General features: G+C 44.7%; 1 protein-coding gene and 1 long non-coding RNA gene across 5 annotated transcripts in view; one reads left to right on the forward strand and one right to left on the reverse strand.

The window, feature by feature from the left end:
* Positions 1 to 5,840: 5,840 nt before the first annotated feature.
* Positions 5,841 to 22,337, reverse strand: LOC142584942 (uncharacterized). 4 transcript variants are annotated; one of them, XR_012828987.1, is made up of 6 exons: positions 21,411 to 22,337; positions 20,584 to 20,854; positions 10,126 to 10,242; positions 9,621 to 9,718; positions 7,509 to 7,693; positions 5,841 to 6,056 (listed from the first exon to the last, which is right to left on the reverse strand). It is a non-coding gene; the product is annotated as an uncharacterized LOC142584942 (long non-coding RNA). The 4 variants fall into 4 exon arrangements; XR_012828985.1 differs by lacking the exons at positions 20,584 to 20,854; positions 21,411 to 22,337 and adding an exon at positions 10,811 to 11,246 and having other exon boundaries at positions 5,850 to 6,056; XR_012828986.1 differs by lacking the exons at positions 20,584 to 20,854; positions 21,411 to 22,337 and having other exon boundaries at positions 5,847 to 6,056; positions 9,621 to 9,789; positions 10,126 to 11,246.
* LOC142584940 (uncharacterized) overlaps positions 14,614 to 26,004 on the forward strand; it is a 139,667-nt gene continuing 128,276 nt past the window's right edge. The window contains exon 1 of the mRNA XM_075695306.1: positions 14,614 to 14,762. The gene's annotated coding sequence lies outside the window, so the exon portion shown is untranslated. The remainder of the gene's footprint in view (positions 14,763 to 26,004) is intronic.

Raw genomic sequence — 26,004 nt, forward strand, 5'->3', positions numbered from 1 at the left:
TTGATCATCAACCGGTGATTCAGCTGTTCGATCGGAAGAGACGCGGCACTGTAGCAGCCATAGCACGAGAGCAGCGATAGAGAAATTTCTTGACCCCTTATTAGTACGTCATGAAGTACAAGAACGGTCAACAAGTGTCGAACGCTGATGGTTTATCAAGGGTGCCGTTGGAAACGACGACCGGGGGCATTTCTTTTCACCACTACCCCAGGCTCTCTTTAAAGCCCAGGAAGTTGCTGAAGAAGCAGGCAAGAATGAGGTTTTGAGCGCCGTAATCGACATGACGCAGCGCGCTTGGACACAAATACAAAGAAGAGGAACACCGTGCCTATTAAAATCGTCAACACTAACTGTCAATGAAGCAGGGTTGTTTCTTACGGAAAAATTGGTTTGTTATCCGTACAGCTCCCAGGCGAATTGTTCGGGCTTTAATGCGCGAGCGCAGCCAGGAATGACGAAAATAAAAATGCTGAACCGAAACAGAATTGGGTGGCTAAATCTGCATACAGATCTAGAAAACGTGGCACAAACATGTGAGATACGTCAGTGTGCGGAAGTCTACGCTATCAGTACTGGTTGAACGGCCGCCAATATCTCCAAATATATGGGAAAGGGTTCACTTAGATTTTGCGGAAGTAAAAGACAAATCATTGCTGCGAATCGTAGAAGCATACTGAAAGTGGCTCGAGATAAGAGTAATGCACGGGCACCAGCCGTGGTCATGCTGGAAGTGTTAAGGAGCTGTTTTGCGGCGCATGGCCTATCCGGTGTTGGGGTGAAGGACAAAGATTCAAAATTTAATTCAGTGAATTTCCACGCATCATGGAGCAAAATAGCATACAGTCAATTTTTCCGCCACCACATCGCCCCACTCGAACTGTGAAGTAGAAAGTCTTGTGTAGACAACGAAGAGTGCAATCTTGAAATCAGAGCTCGAGATGAAAGAACAGACCGAAAGCGATCGTTACAGCGCCACATTGATAATTTTCCGTTTTCATACATGACGACGATTCGTTCTTTTCCAGAATAAGGGGCCCTGCGAACTGTTTTTACGACGGAAAACTCAAACCGGACTGCCCATTCTGAAACCAGGCAGGAAGAAGGTGTGGAAAAACTGAAGAGAAAAAATGGGCTGACGGCGGTTGCGAGATGAGGAAATAGCCGCGAGTTTACGCAAGGCGAAGATGTATATGTCCGCAAAGTTCTCAACGAAAGGATAAATTGGTGGTCAGGGAAAATTGTCAAGATGATGTCACTAGTGACGTTCTTGGTACGCGTAGGTGGGTTTCTCAGATTTTGTAATGCAAATCACAAGATATAAAGCGGATTCGTCAACGGTTTCCTTGTCCCAAATACCGCTGTCTGATACAATACTCCAAGCTAAGTGCTACCCAAAATTTGGCGTACAGTACACGCAGGCGCGACTGCTCAGCAGTCGGTGCTTAAGGAGACGTGGGAGCAAAGGAACCTATTTCAACGAAACAGCAAGTAGGACCATCTCCCTTGAGACGATCCGCTAGAGCCCAGCGGATGCCCGAAAGGTATGGGTACTAATAGCTGGCGCTCAAAAATAAGGGGAGGAAAAGTGTTGCACGTTATGCCCAGCAGGAGGTCACGGTCGTCTGCAATTCAGCGCGACCACCAACGGTATGCATAGCCTTCCCAAGACGAGGGCATGTGTCGTCATATTATGTGACCTCACCAACAAGCCGTCGCCAATAAATCGGTTACGCACCTAGTTCCAGCACAGATTTTAGCATATAGTTCCAGCACAGACTGTGGAAATTCATAATGTGTCTGCTCGGAACACGCAGCCACATTATTCCACCAAAAATATCTTTTGTTTTCCAGAATGAAATAAAAATCGAAAAGCAAAGAGTGCCTGGTTTGTGCACGAATTTATGAATATTCGCACGCCCCAGTTTTAAAGGTAAACTGCCATCGCGTCAGTCACCAAACACTGTGACCTATCCCTGTGCGTAATGTTATCATTCTAATGCACCAACTAAAGCTGTCCGCCATGGACAATGTGCGTTAAAGCTAAACGTAGATGTGAAATAAAGTAATAGTGACTCCTTCACTACGCCGCACGCGCCTAATGTGGGCAAGAAAAGAAGTCAACGTGTGTTAAAGAACTCCTCTTTCGCCTACAACACTGCTTGCTATATTCAAAGCAATTTATAAAGAGAGACCCAATGAAGGCCATTGAGCCCGTGGGCCTCTAGAGCAAGCTTTTGATACCGCGTCTATGAAAGACTAAAAAATATTCAACCAGAAAACACAGATAATTGTAACTCCCAAATTTCCTTTAATAGTCAATTTTATGTCTTTACGCCATAAAAATGTAACTCTGGGTTTGAGCAAACTGCTAAGATCATTCATCATTCCTGCCTTTGACCACCCTTTAAAATAGCTCCCACGCACTTAACCCACTATACAATAGCAGGAATGGAAGTTGTCACGAGGCTAAATGAGCCTTCCACACGCAATGTCGCGTTGATTTGCAATATGGACGTTGAAGTCACTGGCACGCACGACAAGAGGTGAATACAGGCAGCAGATTGTGCTTAAAATATATTTCACTTCAGGTTCGGAGTGTACACAATCATCGAGACAACTGGATTAAGTCTTATGTGCTCATCTGAAAGCCTTGTTTGTTGCAAGCATTCAATGGGAACGGTCTATTGACTCTAGGTGTGGGGTCGCATTGAGAGGGAAAAACGCGTTGAATGTGGAAGGAAGCATATAGCTCATGCTCTATATTTCGCAATGGCACTCACATATACAGGGCCTTCCCGAAGGGTTGGGAACGGCGGCGTAATTTGGCTCGCGAGGTTAAAGAATGTTGGTGCCCTCCGGACCTGTTTGACGTCGCCTATGTTATTCGTGTTCAGTGGATGGGTTTCAGTGATTGTACTTTCATATAGTCCTCGTGCTGAGAGGGCCGACTGGCCAAAGGTAATGGGGTCCGGAATAAACTTGCTTCTGCAGAGCTTATGATACCAATTTAGTCTTGCAATTCTGTGTTGGCAGGTACTTTTACACAGTGAACTTGACGCTGGGAACATTGTCTAGATATGTTTGCCTATCATGAATAATATTATAAGGGAGTGCGATGGTTTGGAAAATCCTGCATTAACCATGACTGTCAGATCGAGATAGGTTGCTAGGCGTTGGGCGGTTTTAGCGAGTGATGCCTTTTGCTACTGTGGTGATCTCTACTGGTTCTCTGTCATTACGTTGGTTAAGCGCCAAGTCTGATTCGTATGACACGAACTTGTTGAAGCAGTACCCCTGGCACTGGAGAAATTTTCATCAGTGTAATAAATGGCGGCGACGTAGGAAAGCAGCCAGTTCTTTCGGAGCACATTCCTTTGATTTTCATGCTCCTCATCAGCATCTCGGGAATGTGCAAATGAATTTTCTTATTGCGAACGTGCTTCAGATCGTTCTGGGGTCAAAACGTTGGCATATTTTGAAGTAGGTGGTCGGTAGATATAGGTTGAAATTCCCTCTTCTGGGTCAAAATCTGAGGCAACTGTGTGCCTTGTGGAAATATTATTTTCAAATCTAAAGCTTTCAATCTGCCTATCTTATTTAGGGCGTCGTTTGAAGCACATTGGCACAGTCCAGATGTAATTCTAGAGGTTTTTGGAATTACTCTTTCAAAGTTATTTTGCTACTAAGAAAGCTTTTTGCCAAAGTGCAAGGCACAGCAAATTAGTCGAAAAGCAAGATATTCAGTGAAATTTTGTGTCCGATTTTAATCACGCTACACGTGCTTCTATTGTTCTCTGCAAGAATTGTTGTGAACACATGGGTCTGTATAAATAACTTGTCCCGCTCCATCTTCGAATATCTAAGCAGAGAATGCGGTTTAAGAATTTGACATATATGGTTTCGTCATTTGTCTTGAGGTAGATCTGGCTGCGGGATTGTTTAGTTTCTGCGTTTGGCATTTGAATAACAATTATGAATGCAATGATGCGGGAAAGCAGTGTTAAGAGAATATAAATAAAGAAAGAACATGCCATGTGTTGAAAAAGAACTCATAATTGCTTCACATTAACGGTAGACCGATCTGTAAGGATTACCGATCTATTACAGTTGACCGATCGTACTCACGATCTTATCACACAAGAACTTTAAACGGAACCTCACCGCCATGTCGTCGGCATCGACGACTACGGAAATACCTCTGCAGTGTCCATACAGTGGCTATCACAATGTAACTAAATTTTCTTGATACTTTCAGACGTTACACTAGGGCCCTGCTTAAGTTATTCATTTTCCACGATGAATGAAGAAAAAACATATTGTTTATTTTTGATAGAAGTAGTGAGCCTGTCTGCGATGTAAACTGTGTACCTTACCGTGTTTCGTGAAAAATTCACCAGTGTTTCAAGAAGCGTATTTGATGAACCACGTACGAACGTTTCCTAACTTTCTGTTTAAAATCTACATGCGACAAAGCCAATATTTCCAAGCAACCATGGGAATATTATGAGTGACATGCAGCACCATTTTCAAAAGAAGTAATGCAATTAATAGTTTTGCAAACTCTTTATTTAGTAAGTTCTATAAAGCGATATATGTCAGTTATTCGCAGTCTTTCCCGGCGTCCTAGAAAAACTGTCTACCATGTCGAGACCACATTCCAACATAAAGTGAGAAATGTTTGGTGTGATGTCTTTAACGTTTTTGACGTTTCTTGGTGAATTATTAGCGCCACAAATTATTACAGTATTCCTTTCTTTTCCTCTTATATTCGCCTGTTTAACGAGACACGTCGTAGGTTTGCCCGATGTCCTCCTTAAGCTAAGCGTGGAATATTTTTATATTTATTCAATATATGGGCAACATAATGGCCGATGTGTAGGTGAAGTTCAAACTGCATGTGGTAATTACGGATTCTGCAAAAATTAATTTATCCAAGTGCTTCAAAGGGCGTTAAAGGCGTTTGCGCAAGCGTGCTGACCCCGGTGAAATATATCTGCCATGTATACAAAATTCGACAAAGATATGATAAGATTATGGCAAATGCGCATGTGAACATAATAACTAGAGAAAAGGCATGCAACAACTTGAAAAATCGATTTCTTGAAGCAAAGCCAGACAGCCTTGAAATACCGTTTTCCGTAATCTTTATGAATGCCCACGAAGAACTGCGTTGTGCACCAAATTGACATTGAGTTGAAACGAAGAACACGTTAGGCGTAATATGTGTTGAATTTTTAACGGTTGAAGTTTAAATCCGGGCCTCAGAAATATTTGCTAAGTATTCGTTTGTTTTCTTCGTTTTTAGGCTTTACACCAAAACTGTAGTTAATTCGCTAAGTATGTTGTTGTAAAACAAATTACGCACCTTGTATATATACGAGGAATTCCAAAGAAAGTATATGAATGCAGTGTGAATATTTAGTGCAAATATTGTGGTTTTTTTTCATCGCTTTTTTTCACCGATGCTATGAGGGCACCTCAAGCGTTAGGCATAATTACCATCGCACTTAGAAAAAGAATAGCACATAAACCATCTTGCTTACAGTCATGTGTGCACTATTTATAGGAAAAGTTTCAATTTCCCATAATTGTGACGGAATCAACAAACATTCAATCCTCCAAGGCAGAGAAAAAAATGAAAGAAAAAAATTCTCATCCATCTCACTGCAGCACCTAGCAGCAAAGCAAACTCATACAGGTATTTCGCAAAGAGAGAGAGACAGAAAGACGTTATTAAATTTAAAAATATGCTTATAATAAAATGCATCACCAGTTTTTCCTAAGGGGTGCCTAGATTAGCTGAACTGCTTCGCCCCTTAATAGATAGAGCAGTAAGCTGTCGTATATAGCTTCACAGGTTTAAGAAACAAAACCTGTTAAAGAAAAAGCCCTCATGGTTTGGGACGAACTTTAATTTATTTATTCAACTGCGAAGTTTTCTTCCGGTTCGTACGGGGGTTTCCTTTAGAGTTTCGTGGTACAGTTCGATGGACGACACTTCTTTCTTTTTCATTTCATAAATTTTTCTTCACCCTTCGTGCTTACATGGAACTCGTCTGCAAACAGTAGAATGATACTTCTAAATCATAGAATTCTTCCCAATTCTGCACAATAAAATTGAAATAAAATGGTTCATTCCCGTCTCTTCATAGTTATTTTTTATAACCACAGCTAATGTCGATTATTGTTGTTTCTCTGTGCCGGAATTCTAAAAACGCTTCTGAGTCAAATGGAACACGCCGTCATCAGCGGCACAAATATAGCCGCAAATTCCGACGTCGACCAGATCTCAAAGAAAGTGCCATTGCTAAATGTAACCCGCATTCCCTATAGGAGGCAGCTGGTGTCCTCAACTGGGAGCCTTGCTCTTTGTACCTGCATATAACAGGCTAAGAAATTTAAGCTGCTAGAATGAGCACGCCAGGACTTGACTGGACGGCAACGCTTGAAAGATGATATTCTGAAATTTGAAAGAGGTAATAATGCTTGAAATTTATAAATAAGAATTCTTTAGTTCCTGTTTTTAAAGTAGTATTTGAATCCAGCTTTCGCTATTCCTATTTGTCGAATACTCGTTCGTTTCGAAATTGCATATTATGGAAAAAACTCTTATTTGAGCGTCGAGGGAGACAGAACTATGGATATGAAAACTGCTCGGAATTGTTCTGCTGCAGGATTATTGCGGTTGTTCTGAAAGGTCACGAGTTTCTGAGTTAGCACATACAGCAGAAAAATTCAGCTCAATAATTTCCAGTCATTAAATTACAATGGCACTGTGATACACAGCGCATATACGAATTTGTCAAATATAATATTTGTGTCGTCTCACAATGTTCGAATTCTTTTAAAGTACGCGTGGGCGAATATCGGAAGTTTCCAGTACGAATTGAATATTACTCTATTTGTGTTCATATTAGAAAATAAACTAGTCGGTATGTTTAATATCGAAACTGAGCGAACAACTAGCGGAACCAAATGACAAAATCTGATTTCTTTTCTCCATCTGCTAAACAAAGTATTAGAAATTATAAGCAGGAAAACGACAACAGAAGTTTTTGAAGCAATGAAGAAACCAAATTGGTAGAATGCAAATTTGTTAGTGATTTCGTAGCTGAAGCTTTTATTTTATTGAGCAAAAGAACAATTCAAATGTTTCCTTGCATCAGTAGCGACCCTGCAACGCAATGGAAAACAAAATACATGAGAAAGCCCAATTATTGGTTGTTACCCAGCTTTCGCATCGAATACAAATTACAATTCATTAAAGATATCTGCCAAATGTCTATTTTAATCCGTTCATACTACTAATTTGCCTAACAGAGATATACTGTGTTCGCTAATAAGCATATATATTTGTTTATATGTTTGGCTATTGTATGATCGTATTTTACTTTTCCATGATCTGTATCTGACATGCTTGAACGTTATCGGTTTCTGTATTGCATATCACGTATCCTGTCAGGTGGTTTGTATAAGAAAACTGTTTTATTTGTTTGTTACTTACTTACCTATGTATATATTCGTTTATTCATTTCAAGTGCTCTCAAGGTCACCCTGGAACTTTCAGGGAGGACAGGGGTAGAATACGTGTGCAATTGATTAAATAAAGACACTGTGAACAGGAAATTTCAATTTGTCCGAGTCCCGGATAACAACAATGGTCGTAGGAAGGTGCTTCCAGTTGAAGCTTGTCCTAGGGACGAAAAACAGTCCAAGTATATTCCTACGGCTGGCAGGAACTTCTACTGTATACTTATGATGCAACCTGGATGAAGTGTAGGTAGGTGGAGAAAAGATAGCTTCTTTGAAAACAGTGTTTAATGGTAAACTTGATGGAAGAGTCAAAGACCGGAACACTTACCACACATTGTAAGATCGGTAACATTTCAACTGATCCTCAATGGCGTGACACAGGCATGACATCAATAATTAGGAAAAATGAAACGAGTGGCTGAATTCTGAAAACATTCAAGCTTGATGATAAGGGTGAGCTCATAGGGGCTCCAAATAGCAGAGGCGTATTCCAATTTAGTCTAAGAACTGTTCTTTAAATAGAGAGTTTAAGAAAAGATGTTATAGAGCGAAAATTCCCTCGCAGATAATTAAGCGTGCGGTAAGCATTGTTAGAAATGTGGTCTATGCGGTCTCGCTATCACCGATTCATAGCGTTTTGAACTCCAAGGTACTTGTAGCATGTGACGGGTGACAACGGATAACCATTAGGAATACACAGTTGCGCGCAGGGCTGATGTTAGAATGACGAGTCATATGCATGACTTTATATTGTTCGGTATTTAATGTCATCCACCATGTAGAGCGCTACTCTAACACATTATCAAGACCGTGTTGAAGTTCGCTATTGTCAGCCGAGTCAGTAATTTTATGGCAGAAAACGCAATTATCAGCAAATATTTTTTTTGATGAAAAAATATCACGACCCAAACACTCCGTACAAATGGTTAAACAGAAAAGCTGAAACGTGCGGCCCCTGTGTTTATCAGTGGGTTAATCACGACGCTTCGTTAAAGCATGACTTGGTTGGTGGTGGGATCCTCGGTACGTAGCTGCTGCTTGGGCCCGGCTGCTCGAGCCTGTTCTTGTGTCCGGGCTGCAGCATCGGCACGGACTAGAAGACCTCTTCCTCGCTTCTGCGCGCGGCGTTGCTGATGGAAAGCTGTGCTCCTCAGGTGTACATATGACGCGTGGCCCACCCATTTCGGAACCGGAGAGAAACTGATGGGCGCGCGCTCGGCTATGATGGAGAGCAACGACGTCGCTTCTAACATAGCCAATCGTGCACCTTTATTTTTTTTCGGACATGCGCATGAGGTTGCGCCGGAGGAGTTTTCGGCGTACCGGCGACGGACGAATGAACCGTCTAGCCATGTACAGTTTCGCTGTAAAACTGAGGCAGTTTTCAAAGTCGTTAATGAGATTTAAAAGAGAAGAGCTCCAAGAAGAGAACCTTTGCAAACGGCTAGAGTGACAGAGGTAGAACTTGAAGAAATGTTATATGCAAGTACCTAGTAGGTCACATTAGAAACTGCTAATCCATTAGGATACTTCACCATAATGTCAAAGGAGCTTTCTTTAAGAGGAGTTTAAGGTGCTAGACAGTAGCAAATGCTTTAACGAAGTATAAAAATGTTCAATCACGATCAGTTCCAAGATCAACATTTGCAAAGAGTTCATTAGTGATAATTAAAAATTCGCACGAGAAATGTTTGCATGAGCTACGCTGAACGGTTCTCGAAAGTGAATTCGATTTTCGGAATTCTGCTAAGTTAGAATATGTATTCTAATAACTTGCATGGTATGCTTGCTAATCAGATGGACCGAGATGAAAGTGTTTGATATCGCCATGCTACTACAGGTACTTATGTACTATGTATAAATGGTACTTGTGCTGACGAGATTCCTAGCGACAGAGACCACCTGTTAGCTATTTGAAAGGAGGTAGCTAGTGGAAGTGACGGGGATCAGCTAGTGACGGTAATAATGCTTCCAAACAAGTAGGGACGTTGTTTGCGGACATCCACAGCAGTAACACCAACAAATTAATATTTTATGGCCCGAGCCCGCTGTGCTGTTTAAGAAGGACACTTGTAGAAGGCACTTACGCTGTCGTGTGTGTACTCCGGCTGAGCGATGGTGGCATCGTTTCTATAACGACTGGAATCAACTCGAAATTCCTTCTAAGTAGTCGCATCAAAATTCTCTGAAATCAGAGAATTCACGACGACAACGATCAACGGGCGACTTATATCAGGACGCATGTAAAAGCAACTTCTGCAATGAAAAAGCACAGAGCGGCTTTGCAATTTCGGCGAAATCAACCAACTGTCGTTCTACTGTTCAGCGGCAATGTTTTCCTATTATGTTGAAGGAATCCTGGCAGAAACACTTGTTTTAAACACTTGTTTGAAATACTTGTTGGAAACACTTGTCTGAAACACTTGTGAAACACTTGTGAAACATTTGTCTGAAGATGAACACAGCCTAAAATCAGTGAGAAAGAAACTTGGCATAGGGCAAACCAAGATGCATGCACTAAACGATAACCTGGGGAATTTCACTAACAATCTCCAAGATACAGTAAAAGCAGCGGAAGAATTCTGCACTGACCTGTACAGTACCCAGAGGAGTCAGGATACCTCAATTACAAACAGTAATGGCCAGGATACAGAAACTCCTCCTGCAACTAGCGATGAGGTCAGCAGGGCCCTGCAAGTCAGAAGGGCCCTGCAAGACATGAAACGAGGAAGGCGGCAGGAGGAGATGGAATAACAGTCAATTTAATCAAAGATGAAGGAGAAATAACAGTTGAAGAACTGGTGGCACTTTCTTTATACGCAGTGTCTATTGACTGCAAGGCTCCCAGAAAAGTGGAAGAATGAAAAAATTACACTAATCCACAAAAAGGGAGACGTTAAAGAATTAAAAAACTATAGGCACACTTGCTTACTTCCAGTATTAAATAAAATATTTGACAAAATAATCTCCAATAGAATAACGGAAACACTGAACTTTAGTCAACCAAGGAAACATGCTGGCTTCAGGAAGGGATACTCTACAATGGATCACATCCATGTCATCGATCAGGTTATCGAGAAATCCGCAGAGCACAATGAGTCTCTCTACATGGCTTTCACAGATTATGAAAAGGCATTTGAATCAGTAGAGATACGAGCAGTCATAGAGGCATTATGCACACAAGGAGTACAGGACGCTTACGTAAATACCTTGGAAAATATCTACACAACTTCTACAGCTACCCTAATTCTACACTAGAAAAGCAAAAGATACCTACAAAGAAAGGGGTCAGACACGGCGACACAACTTATCCAATGCAATTCACGTCGTGCTTGGAAGAAGTATTCAAGCTATTAAACTGAGAAGGCTTGGTGCGATTTTAGACGGCGAATATCTCAGCAACCTTCGGTTTGCCGATTACGTTGTTCTATTCAGCAACAATGCACACGAGTTACAACAAATGATTGAGGTCTTTAAGAGATAGAGTGTAAGAGTGGGGTTGAAGATTAGTATGAAGAATATAAAGATAATCACGAATAGCCGGGCAAAGGAACAAGGGTTCAGGATCGCCAGTCAGCCTCCAGAGTCTGTGAAGGAGTTCGTTTACGTAGGTGGACTAATCACAGGGAACCCTTATCATGAGAAGAAAATTAATTGAAAAATAAAAATGGGTGGCATCGCATACGGCAGACGTTGTCAGCTCCTGACTGGAATCTTACCATTATCACTGAAAAGGAAGGTGTACAGTAGGTGCATTTTATCAGTCCTGACATATGGGGCAAAGACTTCGAGACTGACATATAAGCTTGAGAACAAGTTAATGACGCGCAAAGAGCGATGGAACGAAGATTGCTACCGATAACGTAAAGAGACAGGAAGAGAGTGGTTTGAATCAGACAGCAAACGGGTATAGACGATATTGTAATTGTCATCAAGGGAAAAAGATGGAGCTCGGCAGGTCATGTAATTCGCCCCTTAGACAACTGTTGGACCATTAGAGTTACAGAATGGGCACCAAGAGAAAGGAAACGCAGTCGAGGGCGGCGGAAAAATAGGTTGTGCGATGGAATTAAGCAATTCGCGGGCACTAATAGGAATTGGTTGGCGCAGGACAGTGGCAGTTCGCGATCGGAGGGGGAGGTCTTCGTGCTGCAGTGGACATGAAACAGGTTGATGATGATTAATGATGATGATGATGGAGTAGTCGATACGGTTAGTTTCATGAATTATTTCTTGTCCATACTGCGGGTATACTAACAATTTGATTACTAAGAAAGATTTTAATACCCAAAGATGCTCAAGCTAATGTTGAAATATTCAGATGTATGATTATATTGGTCAATGCAGTTAATGAATGTCACTTGAAGATGGGAAGAACAAAATGTCGTCTGGATAAACAAAGCTGCATGCTATCGCACATTGGAATTACACCTATCAAAATGTTAACTAAAGGTCGAGACAGAACAGAGCCTTTCCTAACTCACCTTGAATAGTTTGACGTAGATAAGCTACGCATGAAACGACAGGGGAGATTCGGTCTCATAATATACATTTAGGATGCAGGAAATCACTCTCAAGTAAAGTACCATGCTATAAAAAAAGAAACGCCGTCAACGAATTTGATGCTCCCAAATATCGCACGCAAAAAATATTAGCACCACGTAAATGAGAGCTGCGCGCAAGTTGCGTGCAGGCCGCATTATGCAGAGCCGCTAGTTGGGCTGGATGTTTTATGTGTATCCCATATAACAATCGCGTCATCTAGCTTAGGACACACACGACCAAGCAGCCGAGCGCCACAACAAAAATCGCCACACTATATTTTACATTGTCGCGAGAGGAAAGGCAAGAGAAGCTGCCTGGCAAACAATTGCACCTGCCTTCTCGTCAGACTTAGTTTCGGTTACTGACACTCCAGACATTACTGAATATCTATGCATCTGCCCTAAGACGCTCATGCTGTGTGTTCATTTGAGAGCCGACTGCATTTTTGCGAATCAGTGGTCTCGACTGCACTGTCACCAGATAATTTTCGTGCAGGAGCTATTGGGACCAGTGCAAGTATCAATTGGTGATGTGGTTTTCCTAAATTTACCCACATGGGACAGTAAGCTTTGAATTCAATAAGATGATTCCTAATAACGCTAAGCTCCTGTCTGTTAGATCCATGAAAGCTTTGTCAGATGACCACCTTGAGAACCTCCCTATAGTTACAGTAATAGTCATTGTTGCTTCTGTCAGTGAATAAAAAGCAATGGTTGGCATTCTTTCGTCAACAATATATTGGTATTTGTCTCTCAACTGCCCAACTTTACACCAATATTTCAGGCAGATTTATTGGCTATCATTGTAAATGTTAGATTACTTCCCTCATCTATTTGTACATTCGTAAGAATGACCGACTCCTTGTCGGTTCGTTCTACTGTAACAGTGCTAAATTCATCCACAATTCTCCCATAGTTTTATTCATCTATCATCCAACATTTATGCATCATCAGTTTGATATGGGTAGCAGGACACATGGGACTCATTTTAAACGAGTCAGCAGACGCACTGGCGGCAGCATCTATTAAAGGCCCGGTACTGAAGATCTTTAAACCTTCGGCGTACATCACGGCTGCAAGATTTACAAAATTTTGGGTCCAAGAAGAATATGATACCATTAGGTGTAAAAAAAAACACCAATTCTCAGCGCCTGTGATTCTCTTGGCACAGAAAGTAATGTTCAATAAGAAAATTTGAAGATTCATTCTCGAGAATGCCGTTGCCGAATACCAATGCTCAATTTTTATTCCCACAGGTGCAGTTGGCACCTTCTCCTCAATGTTTCTACTGTAACGAAGTAGAAGCATCGAACATTTCTCTAAATAGTGCCGTAGGTAGAACGTGCACAGTACACGACTTATATAACAGGTCGTTCGCCAACTTGGATTGGTCTTTACCTTCCCGTGATACTGTCTCTTGGGGTGTTGGCACTTGGACACTGCTATAGAAGTGTATGTGATGCCATATTTTAGTTTGTGAGTGACACGAAGACACTGCCACGTTGGTTTCATTGTTTTGCTTTCCTCAATACGAAAACACCAATAAAAACTTCAAAATTTAAACAGCCTGAAAATTCGTGATAACAATTAGTTTTCATTTATGATCATTTGTAAATTGCAAAATTTTGTTCAGTATTCTTCCCTTCTTACCTACTGCCGCCCGATTCATGGCCGATCCCCCGTAGCGGCTTGAGCCACATACGCAGGCACCGCAGCAATCCAAAGTGAAGCGGCCACAGCAACCAACGTCCTTCAAGTTATCTTCTACATCCGGCCACTCCAAAAATGGGCGCCAGGTTTGATGAGGATGATTAGGAAATGAACATGTAAAACATCCATGCAAATGCACTGCCGCAATAGTAAAGCACGCTTGAGTCAGATCTCAAGAAAGACAAGTGGATAAAAAAATGAATGTTGGAAAGAAGCTGATAACTAGCATCAACATGAGAGTGCGAAAAAGGTAAGTCATCGTGAGTAATAGGGCTTCAGCACAACTACGTGCACAATTTTCGGCACAGGCTTAGGACGGGAGCCGGGATCACTCTGTAGTTGGCATTCTTTTGGCTGTGCAAGAAAGCGTATGTACCTAAGTAACGGTGTACGAGTATTTCCGAGCGACCTCGTTGACGTATGGGGCTTGACAACCAGACGCGATTGCCAGCTCTGTACACGATCTCTGAGCGGAGGAGGTCAGCGGAGGAGGATGTAAAGGTGGACATCATAGCTGTGTTTACAATGAATACGCATTCGCGCATGATGAGAAGCAGCTTCTTCTGCCCTTTCGGCGAAGCAGTCTGCATTCTGGATAGCAGCTGCGCATGTGTGAGGCAATACCATTGCGTCCAACGTGGTGGTAACTTCCCGCTTGTACAGTAAGCGAAAGGGGTTGTGTTCTGTTGGTTTTCTTTAAGCGTAGTATTACAAGCGAACATTATGTATGGAAGCCCATCGTCCCAGCTCTTGGGGTCGACGGCGCCGTACATGGATGACATTTCAGCAGTTGCCTTGTTTAAGTGTTCGGGTAGGCCATTTGTTTGCGCATGGTACTCAGCATCTTCACGGTGCGCAGTGCCACTTAATTACGGGACTTCGTGCAGAAGCTCTGCTGGAAAGGGTGCGTCGCGACCTGTGATGACCACGGCTGGCACGCCATGGCGGAGAACGATGTTATGAACGAAGAATAAGGTAATGTTGCATGCAACCGTTATTCTCCGTAATAAGCACAAGAAGTTATACATTTGTTAAGGCAGAACAGTTTTACGGAGACGTTATAATTTATTATGCTCCGGGTGTGAAGTTCTAGAAAGAAAAATGTTTGTTCATAGCCAGGCGCACGACAATGAAAGGATAAACCCGACAAACCGCGTTTCCTTTCAATTAATGTACTTGCACCAAAGAAACCTTTCTGTGTAAACGCGCATACACCAACAAGCCTGAACAGTGAGTCTCCAGGTGTGGAATCAGCCAGCCGTCTGTATGAGACGCCTGGCTGCGCTGATATAATCACATGTCCATGTGAGCGTTGTTCACTTGGCTATAACGCCGGTTTGGCGGCTATATAGAACAGCAGGTGACACAACCTGGCAGCCGCAACCATACTTCACCTGCTGAGCTATGATTCGATGCGCGGTCGGGCTGACTCCACCGGCACTTCACATAATAGGGCTCCGCGTTAGTGAATTCGCCAACAGAGAACGAGCTTTTGCATAGAGTGACCGGCAGTATCCACAGGCACCTAGAATGACTGAGCGTGAGCCATTATCGCGCACTTATTCGTTCTTCTATTGTGGAGGTCCATCAACGATGGACAAAACACAGCCGTCAGTGTCTTGCTTAACCTTGTAGTCAGGGAATTGGGGATACAGCGAACGCCTAGAGAAGCAATTGGCTCTCTTTGATGAAAAGTAAATAATTTACGCGCTATCAAACACTCTCATCTTCGAAACGGTCCTATCGCACAACAATACAACGCTCGTAGCGGTCCTGAACATTTGTGAATATATCCTGGAGGTCTCTTCCAGAACCAGTGAAGCACCCTAGTTTGGTTTGAGCTTGATTTAGGCAATCTTGTAAAAATGCCAGCCTTTGAGCATTGTGTTACATTTTAAAGAGAGCGAAATAAATGGCAACGAATCTTTGCGAATCACTGTTGTTCACATCGAGTGTCATCACTTGAGACGAAGCTAAGGTGTAAGGGTACGACCCCTATACAATGCAATATTTACGATTGCCTTAATTCAGCATGAACCGCTGTAAGGTGCCAGACTCCTTCCGGTAATAAGACGTCCAAGATATAGTTAAGGTGCATTTGGACAGGATCCTGCGCGCAAGAGGGAGACAAAGAGGAAAAGATAGACTGTGTCCTGGAGCTCCAACTTTCGTACTAGCCTTACCGAATATTATCGCAATAATGAAGGGATGCTAGAAACGCTGCATTGTTTCACAAGCATACTATTTCAATGATGTTTGAATGTACATAAATAAATTACTTTCTTGAAAACCGAGACACTCCTGACAGTTTTTAAGCATGAAATGCTTTTAGCTTCATTTGTCGGCAACCTTCAAGTGACCTTGACCAAAATGCCAAAGCAGTTATCCGGGCTCTCAAACGAGAACATCCGGACAAGTTGAGAAAACAAAACGAGATAATCCAGGTAACCAGTCAAGACAATATTGCATATGCTAGTTACTTCCTAAAGAAGTTACAAAAATATTGCTTCTGTAATGGAGCGAACTGAGACAACATCCGTTCATTCGGCCGGCTGTTCTATTATGTGCCTCGTCATCTTCCGTCTGCCCACAACCGCCGTAGAAGCGCGCGAGCCAAAGTGCTTTTTTCTGTTTATTATGCTCGGCCACGATGGTGAATAAAGCTCAAGTGGTTGCAAGGGCTCGGTGGTGATTGAAAATAGTTAGTTAACTTATAACTCGTTAACTGAAAGTCGTTAACGCCACCCTGTGAGAAACTAGCTTCTCAGGGGGTCGCCACTGAATGTTACATTCGGGTAGCATGTCTCGCCGGCGGTTAACTCGTCGCACCTGGCAAAGTAAAACAGGAGACATTGTACAGTGAACCGCTACAGGCCGCACTCACGCGTCGTGCAAAGAGCTAAGCCCTGTGCCGAACCGTCGCATGCTTCTTCTCAACGTTTCCACTGATTGATCTAGGCTCGCCGTTGCGCTCGATTACGCCAAGCTTGATGGAAAACTACGTTCCTTGCTCATCTGGTCTTTTGCGTGTCCTTTGCGGTGTTCTGCACGCCTGGTGCGTTTCATCGCGCGCGGGCAGGTATCAACGGTGATGAAGTTAAGCGAGACCTCTCTAAGCGTGGTGTGGACGGCCACGAATTTAGCAAACGACTGCGTGGGCATAGAACGATGTGGCTCCGGCGAGTCAGGTAGCATCTCCCTGCTGCGATCCGTGGAGAGGTCGGGTTCCTAGAAGGATAGCGTTGGCGCCTCCGTACGTGCCAGAGATGATTTGTTTGGGCGCAGCTTTACAGAATACTGTGGCCCTAAAATGGTCTCAGTCTCTCGGACGCTGGTGCAGAGTCCAAACCCACGGGGGTATAAACGGCTCGCATTCGGGGTCTACCTATCTAATTTTGTTATAGCGCAAGCTTGACACGGACAATATATAGCGACGAGAACGAGAAATAAATCTGTTGTTGAAAGTAGCGCTGTGTGTGTCAAATGTGCCGTCTGTTGTCCGTGTCAAGCTTGCGCTATAACAAAATAAGATATGCCGTACCAACAAGCCCCTATTGCTATCCTCGTCGGGGTCTAAAGCGGGGCAAGTGGCAAGGCAATCTGTCAAAACACTCCCGAGTGCAGCTGCAGTAGTGAGGTGCTGCGAATTCCAATCTCCGCAGCACTGCTGCCGTGTGGAACGAACAGCGGTGACTTTCTGCATGTGTAGAGGGTGTGATGGAGCCGATGGTGTCGGTTTGTGATGCGTCGCTCAGTGGTGGGTGACGCGGGAGCCGTAGTCGCCATGCGCTTCCCACTGTCTTCGGTGGAGCCGACGGTGACACCCGGTGAGTTGGCGTTTGCGGCGGGGCAGCCAGTGGCTTTCTCTGACGAGGCGCTACTGGGCCCGACTGCAGCGTCAAAGTGGTGTACCGCAAGGTGGTGGCCGCAGAGTAGTGCCGGTCGGGCTCATCGCCGACATGCATGAGCGGGCGGAAAACGGCTATCAAAGCTGCGCTCCATTTTGCCCAAGACCGGTAATCGTGGCCTCCGTAGTTATTCCACGCCTTTGCGCCACCTCGAAGCCGCCTCGCTGCAACCAGCCATATCGTGTTGTTGGGCAAGCATGGCGAGTGCCAAGCGCATTGGCTGCTTGCACTCTCAGAACTGGGTCATTATGAAATCCGTGGAGCTCCGGTAGTTCTGAGGCAGCCGGTGATGCTATGGTTGCAGACGGCAAGCCTGAGGTGGAAGAAACAATGCAGTTCAGCTGCTGCGAGAGCAGAGAGGTGGCTCGTATGACGTCCGTTAAGCTTCGGCTGAGCCGCACGGTGAGCGAGGGGTGGAACTCGTACACAATGAGGAGGGGGCAGCGGCCACTGTACTCGTGCCAGCCGGACCAGTCACCAAGGAAGCGTGAACAGCATCCGTTGAGTCAGGTTTGGTGGCGGCCGCGGTAATCACGATAGGCGGAAGCATGGCCAGGAAAACGCGTACGGCATTCCTTCACCATCTATTGGTCGATGGGACGTTCAGCTGCTGTGTCAGCATGAAGAAGACTCGGGCAAGTTTGGCGGTGCAGTCCTGCCATGAAGTCACCATGGAGGCTTGAACGCTGTCCCCGGGTGGTAGTGACTGCGATCCCGAAAAGAATCCGCCGCTTCGAAGGAACTTGGACAGAGGAGCATTAAGACTCGGTTGCTCCGCATTTCATGTCTGCGCCATGCTAAAGGAGCGAACAGAGACAACACCCGTCCGCTCGGTCGGCGGTTCTATTACCTGACTTGTCATCTTGCGTCTGTCCGCGCTCGCAATCCGAGCGCGTGATCCCAACTGCTTCTTTCCTTCATTACACTTCCGACTTCTTCCTCATGTTTGTTCACAATATCGCTCAAGATGTAAGTTCTAGTACGCTGAGGTTTCATTTTCCCTTTCCTATAGCGACGTTCAAAAGACACATACAGGGCACTACACACTTGACTGTCATCTTCTGGCCCTAAGTCTCTTCTGAACCCCAGCGGACCGGGAGTTCTGTGGCGCGTCCGTTGCGCCGCGAATGGCCGTATGACCGAGATGATACTTGCAATGAGGTTCTATCTGTGACAGCAAACTGTTGCGTCCAAATGGACGAGTGCACACTATGGAGTGGCGTGGTGTGATGTGGTGGGATGTGCCATTGCGAACATGCACTACACCCATTTCAAGACTGTGGCAATGAATTATCCCCAACCGATATGCACAGTCGTTAGCCATTTCATGCTCACTTCTCTCGTTTACTGGAGAACCATCATTTCAGAACGCAGCGCCCGTTCCTGCGTTTCGCGTCGCCGTTGAGCCTCGCCGCTGGGCACGCCGCAACCAAGGTGACGCGCTGCTCTAGCGGCGCGCACTCTGTCCGATTTGGCAGTCGTAGCTGTAGGAAGGAGCTTGACTCTTCGTCGGGACTTAGGAGAGCAGGATTTATTTCCTGAATTTACATTTTAAACAAGACATATATCGACAGGCTAGGGTGACTCCCATATGGAGCCCGCAAGACTAACATACAGCAAACAGCTTACGAGCAGAGTACATTTCGAGCATGACAACGAGCACTCAGCTCACCACGACGAGCACTACAACGAGCCCTGAACAATGCAGTTGTTCTCTCGTGAGCTACGGAGCTCGCCATCCCGAGAACTACTCTCAACTGCATCGTCCAGCTGGCATTTCTCTTCGGCACGGAGATCTGACTCCACGTGGGTGCTCGTGTCTATCGGGTCAGCAGTACTCTTTACTTCGCTAGCAACCTCGATAACATTACAAGCGACGCACACGTGCGGTAACTGTGCCAATTTGTTCGCAGCTGGCCTAGCTGTCTCTACAGTCATCTGTTGGCACAGCACCTCGTCGCTCTCACTCTGGCCTTTAACGGCCTCTGCTGCCACTAAGGCATTGTTAGCTGCTAGCACTTCTAGTTCACTTATGAACGTGCTGCTAATCTCGCAGGTGCTACTCCTTCTCTCGGCTGTCGACTGAAATCTGCTGTCGACATCCTGCCACTTTCGCTGCGTCCAGCCTACAGATTTTTCAAGCCGCTGTTGACTTTGCTCGATTAACTGCTCAAAACCTTCAATCTCTATGTTCAGTGCATCAATGTACTGCCTCGTAACTCCTGTTAAGCCTTCTTCCTGCGAAATAATTTTTAGTTTCTGCCTAGCTTTTTCCCTTCATCTATGAATGTGCAGCCAATCTCACAGGCACTACTCTTCTCGTTGGCTCTCGGCGAAAATCCGCTAGATATTTCCTCATTCTTGTGCTCTGTACTGCCTACAGAATTTTCTGACAGCCGTTGTATCTGTGCCTTTAACTGATCAAAATATTGTAGCTCTTTTATCAATGCTGCCTTCTCTCTCTCGTACGTTTGCTTACGCTCACGCTTACGTTACTGATACTCACGTTCACGTTCATTCTCGCGTTCTTGACGCTTGCGCTCACTTTTACGTTCACGACGCTCACGCTCCCGTGGTTCTTGTATCACCTCCCAAGCAAGCTCAATGCTTTTATCATCATTGCCACTATCTTGAATCGCCTTTTTGATAGCTGGCGCTTTCATCTGTTCGTCCGCCTCAACTCCCCAAATCGTCGCACACCAACAACAAGTCTAACCTCGTCAACCTTCTAAGATCCATGGCAGCTGCCCCGACTGGTGGTTAGAAGTGTTTTCCTTAATTAATTTGTGCAAACGCACATTGCAACAAATTCCCGATTCCCAGAACTATAAAAATGAACACACAGCATTTCAGTCTGGCGAATCAAAAGGCAAAAACCACGCGCTTACCTACGGTTGCAGCACCCTGCCATCTGGCTCATTGGTCCGCTGTTCCCGGTTCCTCAGGACTCCCTGGGTCGAAGAGTCGCTCTTCTTCGCTACTCCCAGTTTCTTAGGACCTCTTTCGACGAAGGCTCTCTCTTCTTCGCTCTTCCCGGTTCCTCGCGACTCCTTTGGACGAAGGCTCTTTTTCACTGTTCCGGGTTCCTCAGGACTTCTCTCGACGAAGGTTGATCCTTAGCGCTGCCACCAGTTGTAGCATTCGGAGGCGATCCCACCTCTGCCCCCAGTTGTAGGAGTTGAGGAGGACGTCGGGATGAAAACTTGGGAGGTTTATTTACATTATTTACAGTGAGAGTCAATTAAAAGTCTTAAAGTCATTACGGGCCGGCAGCAACTCGGACGCTGCGGCCCGCGGCAAGGAGCTCGAAAGAGAAGAATCAAGGAATGCTCTAGAAATCCTCGGTTCTTCCTTAATTTCTTCCTGCTTTTGCCTAATTGGTTCCTGTTCCCGTTTTTTCTTTAGAATTCGTTTACTCATTTGTTCTATGAATTTTGAATCATTGTTACTTTATAGAATTGTCTTAGGAATTTCTTCTTCCGTCAAGTCCTCCTCTACGTCTACCTCGATTTCCTCACACAACCCCAACAGGTCAGCTCTCATCAAACACATTAGGACCATGATCGCTAGTTTAAGCTTTGGCTCTGCTGTAACACAATACTTGCTGCGATACCCACGCAAATCAAAATACAAGTAAAAGATGCCAGCGAATCAAATCCAAAAACACAGAGAAATTGAAGCCTGGTAAATCTGACAGCCAAAACCAAACACTTACCCACTGAAGCAGCACCATATCACCAGTCCTTCTCCGCCGTACCCAGTCAGTTGCAAGAGGTGGTCAATCTCACGTCACCCCCAACTTGATCAGGATACCGGTCGGTCACCATGTGCCAACATCCGTCAGATGCCGTTGCTGTCTCCGAGTCGTAGGCTCATTTAGGAGCCGTAGGCCGATCTAGGAGCCGTAAGTCGATCCCACCGCTGCCATCAGATATTAGATTCGTCGGAATATCCCACCGCTGCCACCAGTTGTCCGATTTGGCAGTCGTAGCTCTAGGATAGAGCTTGACTCTTCGTCGGGAGTTAGGAGAGCAGGATTTATTTCCTGAATTTACATTTTGAACAAGATAAATATAGACAGTCTAGCGTGACTCCCATATGGAGCCCGCAAGACTAACATACAGCAAACAGCTTACGAGCACACAGCTCACGAGTACATTTTGAGCGTGGCAACGAGCACTCAGCTCACCACGACGAGCACTGCAACGAGCACGCAACGAGCACGCTCTAGCAGCCGGCAAACGCTGCTTATGAGCACTTGGTCCCCCTTGATTCCCAGTGGACGGAAACGTTCGTCCAGTCATCGTTCGACGTCACCGTAGATGACCCGCCCTTTTGGAGGAGGGCTCACAAACACGTGTTGCACAGGTTTCAGTGCCGCACACACACAGGTGTAAAGATCCGGAGCCGACGTCAGAGGGGCTTCGTAGAACTCTGCTTCATCCCGGGTGGCGCGGCCGGGTACCACATTCCTGAGCTGACCCCGCGCCACGTGGCTGCCGGTTTATTCGCAGTTCTCTGAAGTGCGCCCCGTCCGGTTGTTAGGAACACGTGCAGCGGGCTGAAATAGCTGGCACGTTGTCACCCCGTACGGCCATTCCTAACAACTCCTGCTGTGCTCCAAAGCCGGAGTTCCCTTGTGCTCCCTGTGCAACTTGTGCTCCCTTTGGAGCACAACTTCCCTTGTGCTCCAAAGCAGGATTACGTGTTCTCGCCTATCCTCTCGCCCACTTCCTCCTTGCAGCACCGTTGCGGTGACTCTCGCCGCTACCATCTAGTAAACCCTCGCCGTTCCTTTTCCCTCTGTCGCGGCACTGCCACGGTGCCGGCAGCGGGCGCTCCTTGCCACCTCGCGCGTGATTCACGGCTCTCCACTGCTACGTATCGGCGTCTCGTGGCTGTACGGATCTTAGCCGTATCTCTCGCTTCCCCGTTTGCGATGCGCGTTTCTCAGTGGCACTTGTTGCCTCTGACAGTGAATGCACCTGGCTGTCCTTCTCCCGTCTCCAGTATTGCCCTATACTCCCCCTTATCTGGCGCAGTGCTGTTGCGGTTACTCGAAAAACAGTTTAGTGCTGAGTGTGTAACTTCTTCTCAATACCCCTGTTATCCACCCGTATCCTCATCCCACATGAGAAGAAACAATTGATATTACTTGCTAGCGCGCCCCCCCTCTTCGTGGCGGTTACCTACTATAAGATGGCGCGTCGCCGGAGCGCCTGCTCAATTGCCGCGGATAGTGGTGTGGGGTGCCCATTCCTAAACACTGTTTTGTATGCGGTTTCCTGTTCAGAATCAGAATCAGAATCAGTTTATTTATGACAAGAATTCGGATAATTACAGCTTATGTATTCACAGAAGGAGTTCCCGTAGTTTGAAACTGAATTAGGACCTGCTGTGCTGGCATACTCACATTTTTTTCACAGCGGGAGGCCTAAGCTTGCGGTAATATTTGCTCAGTTCTAGCTGCTTGGAGAAGCTCAACCGACGTAAATACAAAATGGTGTCAAAAGTTTGAGCAAGATAGTGGCGCATTGCGCTGCGTAGTGTCGTCTCTCTTCTGTCCTTGTTCGCAGGCGCTAAATATGTTTTCCAAGATAGTGGGTTCGTATTTTCAATGGCCTTCGAAAAGAGGTAAGACAGAGAGATATTCGCCGGTGCTTGCTCAAACCAATCGTCCACCGCCTTTACGAAACCGCTACACTTTTGGTACTTTTTAATGTAGGAAACGTCTAGCCTAACAGGGTCGTTGCTGTATATTTTAAACCTCGTTTCTAAACCATTGATGTGTTTCGAGATTGTTAAAAAGTTTACTGAAGCGTCTTTTACGGAGATATTCGTCTTTACGCGCATAAGTAGAATAACAGTGGTTTGGTTTGATAACAGCACCGAATGCTGTTGCAGAAAATTTTGGGTAACAAAAAGAGTGTTTCTAAGTTCATCAGCCATCACTTTTCTGTGTTTGTAAAGTAAAAGCATTCAATATACCTTATAATATATCTGGCAGAAGATTACAGCTTAACGAACTCACTTCCCCATCGAGGTATCAATATACTACGTACAAAACCTCCGAAAATGCAGCAAAATTTTTGTTGGTTGTACTTTTTTAATGATGACAGTTTTCTATTTCGTGAATAACTCAGATGAGGTCTCTTTATCAATGACTCATAGAGATAATGTTTGTTCTTTTATATATATCAATAGTTTTTTTATCTTAGATGTTTGCAGTGAATTTCGAAGCGTTGCTTCATTTCTGTGCAGCGAAATTATCGTAACCTAGACAATGAACTTACTTAGCTATTTAAATAGCTCCCCGTTTCATCCTCTAAACAAGTGATATAAGCGACAAATTAGGCCAGCCTGTGTTGAAGAGAGAGGAAACGCAAAAGAATTCTGGACTGATGCTTTGTGAAGAGCATTTCGCTCAACTTAAACCAGGTGGCGAGACCAGTGCACTTCGCTCCCCCTATGTGCAGAGCTGCCTGTGATACTGAAATGTGGAGTGAGCAGCGGCTGTGCACATCCCTCATATGCTGGACGATGAGTAAAATGACTGACATAGGGTCATTCGAGTTCTGGCTCCCCTTTGCGGCTCCACAGTTAACATTTCTCACGATAAAAAGAAAACAAAAATATTAGCTCATCGTACTATTCCGACAAGCTTTACCTTACCATAATGCGTGATTGTACGAGCACACCGGCCAAGGACTAGTAGATAAGCACATTCTAAGTTCGCTGTCGCGTGTTTCTAAATTAACTATCCGTTCAAACATACGAGTACGTTATCGCGGTTGCAATCAGTAGTCATCGTTCACCCGATATTACATATATTACGATATTACATATTACATATTGAAGAACCCTGGGAAGCCAAAATTAGGCCAGATTGCCACACTATGGTGTGCCCCATAACCACGTCGTAGTTTTGGCGCGAATGTCCTCTGAATTTTAACTTCGTTGGTGGCACTAAACGTGATACGTGCTCCACCACTGTGCCTTAATTGCCAGGAAATGATTAAATTGAGTGTGAGGTCAACACAAAACATAGTTTGAGAGCCGAAAACGATGTGCTTCTTCACACTGTCACCTCGCTCTCGCGATGGAATCATTCAGATGACTGCGATGAGCCGCTCAATGATTTCAATGCATAAAGTTATCCGAGGACGAGCAGAGCGAACAAAGCGCGCCTACGTGGTGTAACATCTTGGTAGGCGCTATGATGAGTGCAAGTGCTTCAACATTGCACCGCACATTAAGAGTGTCTATTTAATGACTTATTGCAGTTTTTTTTCTCAAATGTTATGGTAGACACGTATATTTCCATACTCTATGTTGTCATCAGACTGCAATATATATTAGCCATTATAATGGCTTTAGAGTGGGGCACAATTTTTCCCTCCAGCATGCATATGAACATCAGATGAACCACAACAAAGTTTTGCCGTTTCATATATCTTCCTGAAAAGAAGTGCTAGGGACACGATTTTATAAGCAAAAACTAGTTTTCGAATTTGTCATTGCACAGGGGGTTCCTGGGTGCATTGCTGAACGATACCCGGAGACCATGTTGTCACATGTGCTAGAAGAATATTGGGATTGAGCATAGGCCTGAGGACACTTATATTTTTTACGGCCTACCTTAAACAATAGAGGTGTATATTTTCGAAAAATTGCAAGCTTAGTCAATGCGAATGAGAAAAGCAACCAAATCAATGTATATATCCACAGGCAGTTCCGACAGTGAGCCCCCACTCCCGTGGTATACTTCAACTGGGCAGCCTTGGGATTTAAAGTTTAACTATCATCAAAACGACCGCTAACCACTACCGCATAGGTTCAATCAATGTAGCGCGTTCTGAATCCCTATAGCGCACGCGCGTGTCCGTGCGCGCGCACACGCACACGCACACACACACATAAAATAATTATTATGCTACAACTGTTCTAAAGACCAGATTCTTATGACCACGCTTGTAAGTCGTAATGGTGGGCATTCTACTAGCGAATGCGACCAGATAGGGCTAACAGCCCTGCGAACAAACAGCTTTCTGAATTCAATCTCTTGACGAATTTCCGATCCATTTAGTGCACTTGAAGCACGTTGAAACCATTGGTTAACCCCTTACTGCAATATTATTTTTTTTTTCTGGTGAACAAATCGGACATGCTTTTTGTAGGCCCTATATGCCGAAACCAGCCTCGTTTTCTAAAAAAAGGAACACCTCGTTGTACATATATGAATGGGAAATTGTCGCGAATCTTTATGACACACCATGCAGCTACGGGCATATTTTTTTACCGTTGAAAGA

The sequence above is a fragment of the Dermacentor variabilis genome, chromosome 6, assembly GCF_050947875.1.
Source record: "Dermacentor variabilis isolate Ectoservices chromosome 6, ASM5094787v1, whole genome shotgun sequence".
NCBI classification, from domain to species: Eukaryota; Metazoa; Arthropoda; class Arachnida; order Ixodida; family Ixodidae; genus Dermacentor; species Dermacentor variabilis.